A 12,298-nucleotide genomic window follows, 5' to 3' on the forward strand; every position below is an offset into this window, starting at 1 on the left:
CATTGAATTCCCCATGTCTGTATTATCCATCCTTACCAGTAAAATTTAAACTCCATGAGAGTAGAGGGTTGGTTCAGTGTTCACAGGTATTGAGTGCACAGGTAGGTGCTCAGTAAATACTTGATGAATGAATCAACGAATATCTGAATTTGTTCTCACTGTGTAGCTGGTATTTTGCACTACCTGTCATCTGTAACTCTCTTATAAGATAAGTGATTGTTCTGGGGCTTTTCTTTACTTTTGTACCTCCTAATATTCCTTGGGATTACCTGTGCCCCAAGTTAAGCTACAGAGAGAGGCAAAGACTCATAGCAAGTGGATTGGGATGAAGGCCCTTACTGTAGTAAACTCCATCTTTTACCAGGGGTAGAAAAATTCCCTCTGTCTCTGTCAGTCATGAACCTGAGGCGGAAGCTGGTTCATTATGACCAAGAGACTCTTGTCTCTATTCTGTCTCCATACTTCCCCAATTTCCCAGTGATTCTTTGCTGGTCCAGTCAGGCCAAGGAAAAGCATGCTGTAATGTAGAGAGGATTATTTTTAAAATATTGAATTATTTTATTTACTTCCGAGCATTATCATTTCCTGATGTGACTTATTTTTAACATCACTGCGTTTCCTTAACTATAAAACGGAAGTCACCAGAACCAACAAGGAAGCCACCGTGGGAGGTGGCACGGGTGGCCGGGTTCATCACTGACTATATTGTAGGCCATTGGAAAACCTTTGCATCTTCTTGACAACTGCCCCAGTCTTCCCAGACTGACATTGTCACTCTCTTCTCAGTGGTCACACAGTAACCACCTGCTATGCCTGAGAGGGATTGTCTGCCTATCCCACCAGGCTTTTAGCTCCTTGAGGACAGCAATCAAATATGGTTTATCTCTGATATACTCCACACCCCTCACAGTGCCTGATACGTAGTAGGAGTGCAAAGCATGTTAATTTACATCCATGACTGTGGCAGTAATTTTGGATGGTAACAGCAACTGATGATTTCATATACAGGCTAATAAGATCCAAGAGAGGACAGATTGTATCTGTCACATTTATAGCTGTGACCCCAGTGCCTAGTCAGCAGCAGCATAAATTAGTGCTCTATAAACATTGATTGAACACCAAAGAATGAGGAAGTGACATATAATCAGCTCTTCCCTTGATTGTTGGTCAGTCAGATTTCTCCTCTTCATCTCTCCTCTTGTAGAAGATGAAGCATAAATTGAAAAAGAATACCTGCCATTTTTCAGAGAACGCAACCTATGACAAAACACTTCCAGCTAGTATCTGATGCAGTCCTGGGCTAGCCTTGCAGATCCCATCACAACACATCCCCGCAGACAGCACGCCCTAGTGTAAGCGAGGGCACGCAGCTTTGGAAGGAAAAAGGGTAAGGACATGAGTAAATAAATATTATTTGTCAGCTGGCTGGTTAATTCCACAGGGAGCTCTCCTTTTCTCCTACCTCCCACAGTAGAGGAATCCAGGAATCTAGAGGTGATCAGATGGGAAAATGGTGAACAAATACGCAAACTGGGCAGATAGACACAGAGTGCTAAATAGTATGTGGTGAATACCTTTGGGTTCGAGAGATATAACAATCAATACAGAGTGCTGGAGGTGATGCCGGGTTCCACCACCGTTCCTACGGGGGTTGACTTACCTCGGGACCCTCCAGAAACCCCCAGCGTTACCCCTAGCCTTTGTGAAAGCCCCACTCGGGCACTCGCCATTCCACCACAGACAGTGTCGTCCCCAAACCCTGGTCCTCGCGTGCTCTCTCCCCCTCTTTGGGCGCTTGGTCTGTAACTCTTCTCTTTCTTCCAAAGTCCAGGCGTTCTGTTAGGTACAGGATTCAATATAAGTTGTTAATTGTTTCCTACTTGGTTAATGAATAAAAGAAAGGGGAATCTACTGACCCTAAGGAAATGAATGTGAGATAAAAAAAACCCTTGTGGAACGGCCGTGTGGGGTTAAAAAAAAAAACAAAACTAAAATTTAAAAAATAGGCCAGATGAATGGATACTTGCATGGTGAAGGTGAAACTCTTTTCAACCAATTATTTTATATTTTATCTAAGTACTTCTATAAGTACTTTCCTCCTTTGCTACTTTGAGTCAAAGTAGGAAAAGGAAAAAGAAAAAGAAAAACATTTTCTAGCACCTTGATCTTAGAAGGTTCAGGCTCGGGGGAGCAGGAAGGTGCAGAGAGAGAGAGAAAACAAAAGGCTTAATGTGACATTGCGGAAAGGAATTGTGCTTTGGGTAACATAAAAATATGTTTAGCATTCTAAACATAAATATGTTTCTTTTTCGACTCTGCCCTTTTGATCCTCACTAAAGGGACCTTGCCTTTCTCATCTTTGTCTCCCATAGAGCTCAGCCCAGAGGACTGTTCAGAGTAAACATCCATTGAATGTTTCCTTAATGGCACAGTAAAAGAATAATCTCAGTGACGAGGCATGGAATAGTAACTGAAACGCATGGGCTAAGCATTCAGTTGGCAATCTCCACTTCTAATACTCCATCATTGTCAAGCTGTGTGACTTCCACCAAGTCACTTCATTTTGATAGCCCTTAGTTTCCTCTATATGCGATGCTTCTTTAAGAAGGAAATGAGATAACGTAAGCTAAGACCATGACAACTTACATTTTTTTATTTATGTTAATACTCACTGGGGAGTTCTCATCGCTCGTGGAAGAGCGACACCCAATGTACCTTTCTGATCGCAGATAGCTTATTCTGGGTTGCTTTCCCAGTATCTTACATCTTCGAGTTAGTTTGCATTTCCCATGACGTTTGAAAAGATACAAAGTAAATGGCTGATGGATCTCCTGTTACTTTGAATGCTGCAGTTTAATTTCCACAAACTATTTTCTTCACTAAAGGAACACAGGTCACCTTAACCAGAACTGCTGAAAAGGGCGTGAGGAAAAGGTGCTGATCCATGGTGTTTGGGGGGAAATCCTGTCTTCCAAGGCTTCGGGCTCAGCCCAAAGCCGACCTCCACATAGTTGTCTGGCTCCTCCTTCAGCGCCGTCGCCTCCTAGCCCACATGCTCACACATACCAGGCCACAGGGGTCTTGTCTTTTTCTGAATTTCTTTAGAAATGCTGTCTTGATCTTTATACATATTTATCTTTATGGAAAGACATTTACCATAACTCATATCCCTCCAAAACCAGGAACTCTCAAGGATAGGAACCTTACGTTGTACATACATGTATTCTACATAGCACTTCACCCTGTCATAAATGTCAACTAATGGTAGAAAAGAAAATAGGAGAGAGGAAAGGAAGGAGGAAGAGAGGGTAGAGGAGAGGAGGGTAGGTTTTAAAAGTAAAAATTGGAAAACTATCCATAACTCCCCCAAACAAAATAAAATTTCTTGACATTACAACATAGCACAATGTGAAGTTCAAAAATTATGCAACTAAAAAAATGAAATCCGCATTCTCTGCAAAATGAAGTGAATACGCTCTCCATTTCCATATACGAAGGGCGTCTGGGACTCCATAGTCAGGGCTGCACAGTGAAGCTCGCGGGCCCAGCTGCCTGGGGCTCCTCAACAGACATTTGCTCTTTTTCACCCGCCGCAAGCCTTGCTTCTGCCGCTGTCCCAGTCCAGCTGGAGAACACATGCTGGAAGATTAGCCACTCTAAAATTTCTTCTACTCTCGGTAGGCAGTTTCCATGAAGTTCCCACATTTCCATGTAACTCCTTCACCTTTAAATGTGCTGAAAATGAGTTTGAATTAGACTCAGAGCCATATGGCAAAGCCAAGGGGCAGCATATGGCTGTAGATTGCTCAGTGCTGATCTATAGCATCTTTAAGCTCACGTTACACAGGAGGCAGTGGTACAGTCCGCGTTCTGTATTTTGAATTGCTCTGTCCTTCATGTGGGAAATGAGATTCAAAATGCAGCATCCATGTTAAAGTTTGTTTTAGCTTTCTTGGTCATGGTGTAGGTAGAGTGCAGAGAAATACCTATACTCATACTTGCGATTAATGGGAAGTAAATTGTTAGGTGTAGAGATTCAGTCTGTGAACTAGAATTATGGTCTGTCCAATAGAAATGTGACTTTAAGTCAACCTAACTAGGTCTCACCTGCCAGCACACACTGCAGATTAGTCCCACGGAACAGGGAGCTTACTGCTTAATATAGTAATACAGTAATAAGTTAATACAACTAGATGACAAATGAAGAGACAAGTTCTGTCATCAAGGCAAGGAAGCTAATTTTTTTTAACCAGCTAAAAGATCTGAAAAAAAAGGGAGTGCAGTGGAAAAGTGGAAAGTGAACTGCAAGGAAGCAAAGAAAAAGAGTAAGCACACGTAGCGTCGTAAACGATTCAGAACAGGACCTGCCTCTGAAAATGCTAAGCCAACATGTCTTCCTTACCTTGCTCCACTGCCGACACCATCATATGGTGAGGACAAAAAATACTGTCATAATTGAGTAAAATTCCAGACTGGGACAGTTGCTAGTGTTTTGACTATGCTCCACCAGTTGTCTCTTTTTAGTCAAGTTTCTAAGGAGGGAAGCTCTTGTTTTCATGAGTAATTATGCTTTTTTTAAATGAAAACCAAAACAGTTATCCATGCCAGCTGGGTACTGGAAATATCAGGGGGAACACTATGTAAAGTAGGTGATTGTCAAACCACTGCGCTGTACACCTGAACGTAATACAAAATAATACTGAATGCAAACTATAATTGAAAAGTTTTTTAAATTAAAAAAAAATGTTAGTTATACAAATATACTTTTTCATACAATTAAATCTGGCAGAGCCAGAACTCAAGTCCAGATTTTTAAAAAATTTCAGGTTCATGTATACTATCAAACAAACCAACAAATTAGACAATGGGGGAATAAATCTTTTAACATGGAAAAAGGAAAGATCACCCCAGAATACTCTTGGAAAGAAAGATAGACAAGAAGAGAGAATGGATTTTAGAACTTTGAAATACAACAAATCAGTGTGATTCTTGCCATCATCACCATTGCATTATTGAGGTCCAGTTCATGTATCAGAGAATAGCTTTGCTAACCGAACCATAACTGCAGTCCTAAACAGCTTTATTGAGGCTTAGCCTCCAATTCACCCATTTACAGTGTGCAATCAAATGGTTATAAGTATATTACTTTTGTATAGCTGAGTAAAATTCTATTTTTGGATATACCATGATATCCATCTACTAGTTGATAAATATTTGATCTGTTTACATCTTTTGGCTATGGGTGAACATGTTTTAATGTTTCTTAGGTAATGTTTCTTAGCTATTGTTGGATATACCACAATATCCATCTAGTAGTTGATAAATATTTGATCTGTTTACATCTTTTGGCTATGGGTGAACATGTTTTAATGTTTCTTAGGTATAATGATTCTTAGGTAGGTGTGGAATTGCTGGGTAGTATGGCACCTGTATTATTAATCATTTGGAAAACTGCCAGGCTGTATTCTAAAGCGGCCATTTAGCATTCTTCCAGCAGTATAGGAGCGGTCCTGTGTGTCATGGCCCACATGCGCCATCATTTTTCTTTTTTACTATATTCATCCTAGCGAGTGTGAAGTGGTATCTCCTTGTGGCTTTGATTTGTATTTCCCTGGTGACTAATGATGTCAGGCATCCTTTCAAGTGTTCATTGGCCTTTTATATATCTTCTTTAGAGAAACATCTATTCAAGGTCATTACCCATGTTTTAATAGCGTTATTTGTCTTTCCATTATAGAGATGTAAGTGCTCTCTATATATTCTGTGTGCTAGTCTTTTATCAGATATATAATTTGCAAATATGTTATGCAGTTCTATGGGCTTTCTTCACTTAATAAATAGTATTCTTTGAAACACAAATGTTATAAGTTCAAGTTATAATTTTATGTATTTATTTACTTACTTTGCTTGTGTTTTTGATGTTATATCTAAGAATCCATTGCCAGCTCTGAGGGCATGAGGATTTCTCACTAGTTGTTTATAAGAATTATATAGGATACTGACAGGCATTGGACTGAATCTATCCATCAATTTGGGAGATAGTCATCTGATCAATTTTAAGTATTTCAATCCAACTAACAATCTAGTGATTATCTCATTTCAGTGATTACACATTCCAACTCTATATTTTCCATTTGGTCCATTTTTATAATTACTGGACCTACAGTTTAGTCTGTATCTCCAATAACTTTACCAATATCTTCTCAATTGTCATTCATCACAAACTCTGAACCTGAATTTCTCCACCCTTCTTTGTAAATGAAGTCAGTTCTTTTGGGAAGAGATTAGGAACTATCTGTGTAAGGCTTACCCTTCCCCTAGGCAAATCTCTGAGCCTGAGGGCTCCGGAACTGGAGGTGGCCAAGTTTCTCTCTGAATGACCCTGCCAGCTGCGGGAGTGGAGGGCTCAGTGGATGGTGGTGACAGTAGCATCAGGCCTTCTTGGCTTGCTTCTCCCAGCTCGGAAACACTGCCTTGCAAGCTGGCACAAGGGAGGCGGGCCTCTCAGTACTCTCAGTGGAGCTTGCCCAGGGCAGCCTCCATCCCGTTCACGGAGGCTGCGCAGACGAAGGAGCAGTCACCACTGGGCTGCACTCACACAGCTCTTAGCCTCAGAATAGGTGGCCGGGTGGTGGCGGGGGCGGGGGGAGGTAGCAGGGGCACGGTGCGATGAGTAATGCTGACAGGGCTCCCCGAGGAAAGATAGCTTCTAGACTGGGCGCCTGGGGAAGGTGGAGTCCTGATTCTTGAGGGCATCACTCTGAAGTCCATTTCTGTGTCACTCAGCTGGGAGTGGGAAATGAGGGAGCCTTGGTTTAGATAATACGAGTTCTCACTCTTCCTTCTGAGTTTTCATAGATTTTCTTAAGTAAATGTTTCTTTATTTGTTTTATGCCCTTTGGACCACTTCTAGAGACTGAATTTTTTAAAAAATAATTTTTACCAGTTACTAAGGGAAGTGTGTCTACTGAGCTCCTCATACTCTCAGGCCAGAAGGGGAACTCAAAAGTAGGTTAATTTTATACTAAGTTAATATTCTAAAAAAAGTTGTGGTAAAGTAGTAGTGGGAAAATGGAGATAACTGTACTTGAACAATTTTTTTTAAAAAAAGAAGAAATAAATGAATATTTAAAAATGAAGCAGATTATCCTAGCACAAGCAATGGGAAAACAGGAACAATGGAGAGGAGGTAACTGGGGCATAAAAACAAGGAAAGAGACATAAGAAAGGCACATAATGGGAAATGAAAAACAAATTGGGGGGGTGGAGAACAGTGCAAACAGCCATGTTTGACCCAAGTCGGGCCAGAATGAATTTGGGCGTGAGGCCACTGACAGGATAGGATCACTCACTCTGGCCCTCCTTCATACACTGACTCACCTTCCAATATCACCCAACTATTTTACATGCTCATATGTCAAGTGTCCTAAGAGTGATCTTGAATTTTTCTAAAAACTATGCTCCCCTCCCCTTCTATTTCAACATGGAAACCCTCCCTCTCCTTGGAGGATGCACTCAAAGGTAACCTCCTCCACAATGCATCCTCTCATTTCCTGGAGCTGCTGTGTGAGGTCTGTTTTCTCCAGTCTCTGATTTTTCTGAACAACTTACCTGTATCTCTGTTAAGAAATTATCATTGTTTCCTTCCCTGCCAGATACCTTTGCTCCTGTTTATTCCCCAATCTATTTCTCTGATAGAGATCCTCCCAATGCATTTCTATTTTGTTACCTTAGCCAGGGTAAATTAACAATTAATAAGCCTATTTAGGGCAGATATATAATTTTTTTTTAAATTATGGAGTGAGATTGACACAATGGTATCTCATAATCAGGCTTCACTCCAACAAAACAATACATAACATTGAATGAATGAAGTGAATAAACGAATGTCAGAAAGAATGAGATGGACACATTGTCAGATTGGCAAGCTGAAAAAAGCAACTCAGTAACCTTGTGGAGAATGGAGCAAAGACAGAGCAGGGAAGCCGGGGTTCTATTCTTCATGCTGCTGTCTCTAGAACTTTCTATGTGATCTTGAGCAAAGCACCTACGTCTGTACGTCAATTACTTCATCTGTGAATATAGGAGGTAGACTAAATTTTCTTTTTCCTGTTCAGAGTGTCTGGTGTGCTATGCAAAGAGGACTATGATGAAACAAAATAGAAAGGATAATAAATTCCCAGATTCCCAGCTAATAATACAAGAAAGACCATTTTTTTATATTAAATGAAAAAATATAAAGAGAAGATGTGGCTATACGATGTTATATACTTCAGCTTCCAAAAGGACATTTTCCTCCTCCTCCTTCAGTTATATGACCAGCTTGAACAAAGAGCCTATAACTAGAATTGTTTATTTTTTAACAAAGAGAGAACACTGGACATAACATCACAATTTGGAAAATCTTATCTCTCCAGAGTTTTCAGCCAAGATAATTGGATTAGCCTCTCTCACAAATGCCGCTACCTCCCAAGCCCATGGAGAAATCTGGTTTCAAATTGCCACTCAGAGCTGCGCGGGACCTCAACATCGCAATTAAACAGCTGATATGAGAACAAGAAGAGAGGAAAATGAGAAGGTGAACTGGGTAATTCTGGGAGGAAGGGAATTCAGTTCCTTCACTGCACAAAATATAATCTTCATTTAAGCACAGGTTGTCAGATACAATCAGCTCCAAATATAAACATATAAAACTACAGTAGCAAATAAATCAACAAAAGATATCCAATTTCTTCATGGAGGATTAAAATTTTAATATCCAACTATACAAGAGAAATTGAGGCATATTGGATTGCTCCCAGATCACAGAATGCATCACTTCTGGGTTTACAATAAAGAAGCCTCCAAATGAAGCCAGGCTTCTTAATGACAATTTGCCAGCAGCTGTCTCTGCCAAATGCCAATAAGATAGCAGAATCCTACTGACCTCAAGGAGAAAAGATACCTCCTACAGATATACCAGGGTTATGGACTCATCATATCAATCTCTGACCTTCAGGAAGTTTCATCTATAGTTGCTTCTCTTCTCAGAAGTCATGTGGTATTACCTATTGAAGGAAGAATCTACTTCTAAGGAAAAGGGAAGGAAGTTTTAATCTTGCAATGAAAATAATTTCTCCCCAAACAATTTAGAAACACTCTTACACCTTGGATAAGTGGTTTTGGTCAAATTCAGGACTGATAAATGGTGAGGGCTGGAGATCAATTCATATAAAAGATTTATTCCACTTAAGTAAAAGCATAGTGGCAGAATGGACATAGAGCATATTTTGGATACAGGAAGATTGGAGTTTGAATCTATGCTTCATATTTACCAATTATGTGACTTTGGGGCTCTGCTCTGTCTCCATCTGTAAAATGGAGATAAAAGTACTTTTCTTATGAAATCGTCAAAAGGATGACAAAATGATATGCAAATCATCTAGTATAATGCCTGGCACATAGTAGGTACACTAGACATGCAAGATACCATCTTTTCATGGTTTTGTTATTCATTTATAATTTAGAGTTCTCCATGCCCCTAATTTTCTTCTCTGAGCATTATTGGTGGAGGTAGAGCAAATAATCATCACAACCCATAACTGAGACTGTCTAGTTCACCTCTCTGTACTGCTTAGCATTCCCTTTACCTTGGATGTATACTTAGCCAGTGGCATTAGGGTTAAGGAAAGGGCATTAGGTCCAGTGTGAGGAGGTTCCCCAGTTCATTTACACTACAATCTCGAACATATCACTTGGCCTTTCAGAACATTAATGATCTCATCTGTAAATAGGGACTCATCATCCAAACTCTGGTCTGGTGCGCTCTGCTGTCTTGCTTTTTTTACGTCTTCACTAACCTGCATCTCTTTCCCAAATTATGCACCTACCCTATATTAAATTCCCAGTCCTTAAGTATATATAGCATTTTATTATTTGGAAAGTGCTTCCACATTCATTGCCTCAAAATAAGCCCCACCAACTAATTCGTTTGCCCAGCACTGAGATGTGAGGGCCTTTTCACTTGAATCAGATAGGTGGACCTTTTCAATTGAACTAAATAAAAGACACACATACATAAATGTACTTAGAATAGCTCCAGGTGCATAGTAAGGTTAATAAATATAAATTATAGTTGTTACATATTTTAGTAAATTATAAGATCTTCAGCAAAAGGTCCCACGTCTTATATCTCCCAAAACACTTTCCTGCAGATCCCAAAGTACATAGGACAGTGCTGAGTATAGAGGAGATGCACCCAATAAATCAACGCTAACTAAATGAGTCAGTTGGTTGTAGAGATAACTTGGAAACTAAACACCTTCCAAATAGTCAATAGTAGAGGTCTTCAAGAGTAAGGAAAATAGAATTATCTTCCTAGAACAACAAATAGATTAAATAATTGTGTGGGGGCGAGGGGTGTATGTGCGTGTGCATCCGTGTTTAAACAGCACTTGCTCCAGTCAATGTCCAGCGAACAAAAGGACAGCGTATCTGCACAGAAGTCTATGCATCTGTTTCCTGAAGCATTCGCACTACAATGAACCATAGCCTTCATGAAAGCCACAGAAAACTGATCCTTTCTGGGCTCCTGTGACTCCAGTAAGGAATGAGCATTCAAGAACACACACTGGATTTACATAGTCTTTTCCATTCTACACAATTTTGAGTTCGAATGTCATCTCCACACAAGTCTCCTTATACAACCCATCTAGAAGTATCTGAACCTTCTAAGCTGAGAGGAACACTACCTCTTTTCTTCTAATTTTTATATTTCTTTCATTATCTGATGTTATTTATGTACATGTCTTATCCTGAGAGAGCATTGTGTAGCAACAAGAGTATGAATTTCAGAATCAAGCAGATCTTGGTTTAAATTCCAATTCTATCACTTATCATCTGAGCACCCTTGGGCAAATTACCGGAGTTAACGGGAATTACACATAAGAGCCACTTTTGGGAGGACAAAATAAAATAGTACATGTAGAAATTCAACAAATGTTAATTTCTGTCCTTTCATCCCCTTCTTTTTCTCCTAACCATATGACTGTGTGTTCCTTGATAGCAGGCACTCTCCTACTATTGTGAAACACCATCCTCAGAGAAGGCTGAGCATTTATTTCAATTGTTCTTCCTCTCCAGGTACACTTTAAGCATCCTTTGGAGCGTTAAATTCCCTTAAGACATAGGAACTATCTTTCTACTCCCACCCAACCAAAAGTGAGGGTATAGAGCCCTCTGTTATGAAGCTACCCTTAAAATAGTGGACAGGTATTAACATTTTGGTTTCATTCTTATCTAACACTCCAAGAATCAAATGAAACAAATAAGCAAATAAACAACCCCCTGTAGGTACATACAGTGATTATTCTTACAGAAGCAAAACCAGTTAGGTTCTAGAAGACTCCAATTAATTGGTGTAGAAGACATGAGATTAAATGAAAGATCATACATTATACCTGACTTTCAGCCTTCACATTCAACAGAAGTATGTGATTTCATAAGTGATCAAGGGTTAGTAATACTTGTTTAAAATATAGTTTTATTTCATGCAGTGGTAATTGGCATCTATAATTAATGCACACACAGAGATTCAAGTACAACATAAACACATTCTTACACACACACACACACACACACACACGCACGCACGCACACACGCACGTACGCACTCTGAGAGTCAGGGACCTAAATCAGTCTGTACTCTTGGGAGAAAACAACTAATTAAACTGACAGGTAATGAACATTCAAAGATAATTACCGGTAATACTCAGACACACATCTGATGATTAATAGTAATAAATTCCACGAAGGTGATTAATAAAGAGGCAGGCAGTGTAGAGATAATATATAAATGATTAATAACAAAACTCTCTTCAGTAATTAAAGGAAGGAGGAGGGAGGAACGAGGAGTTTGTCTTTCCCAATAGCTGTCACTAAGAGGGTTTTGTAGCATTGAGAAAACCAGGGAGAAACTGAAAATAAAAACTTGCAAACAGAAATTATTGAGGAAGTTCTTGAGTAAGTCATTCAACCACTCTGTTCAATGTTCTCATTTGAAGATAGGACAAGATGATCTCTGGCCTTTTCTAGCTTAATTGAAAGGCTGATTATCACTGACTTCTTTAAGTGTCTGGTTTTAGATAATGAACATACTAGATGAGAGACTGGAGAAAGAATATGTCAGAATGTTTTATATTAAAGATTAAGAGAAGCAAATGTTGAATATTTGCCAACAATTGAAATCAAGAGTCTCTTAAGATTCAAACCTCAAAGTGCTGATTCATGAACCAGAAAGCATGTGTTGAATAACTCTCTG

This window comes from Pteronotus mesoamericanus, unplaced genomic scaffold, assembly GCF_021234165.1.
Source record: "Pteronotus mesoamericanus isolate MK-2021 breed Mesoamerican mustached bat unplaced genomic scaffold, CSHL_Meso_final contig_78, whole genome shotgun sequence".
NCBI lineage: Eukaryota > Metazoa > Chordata > Mammalia > Chiroptera > Mormoopidae > Pteronotus > Pteronotus mesoamericanus.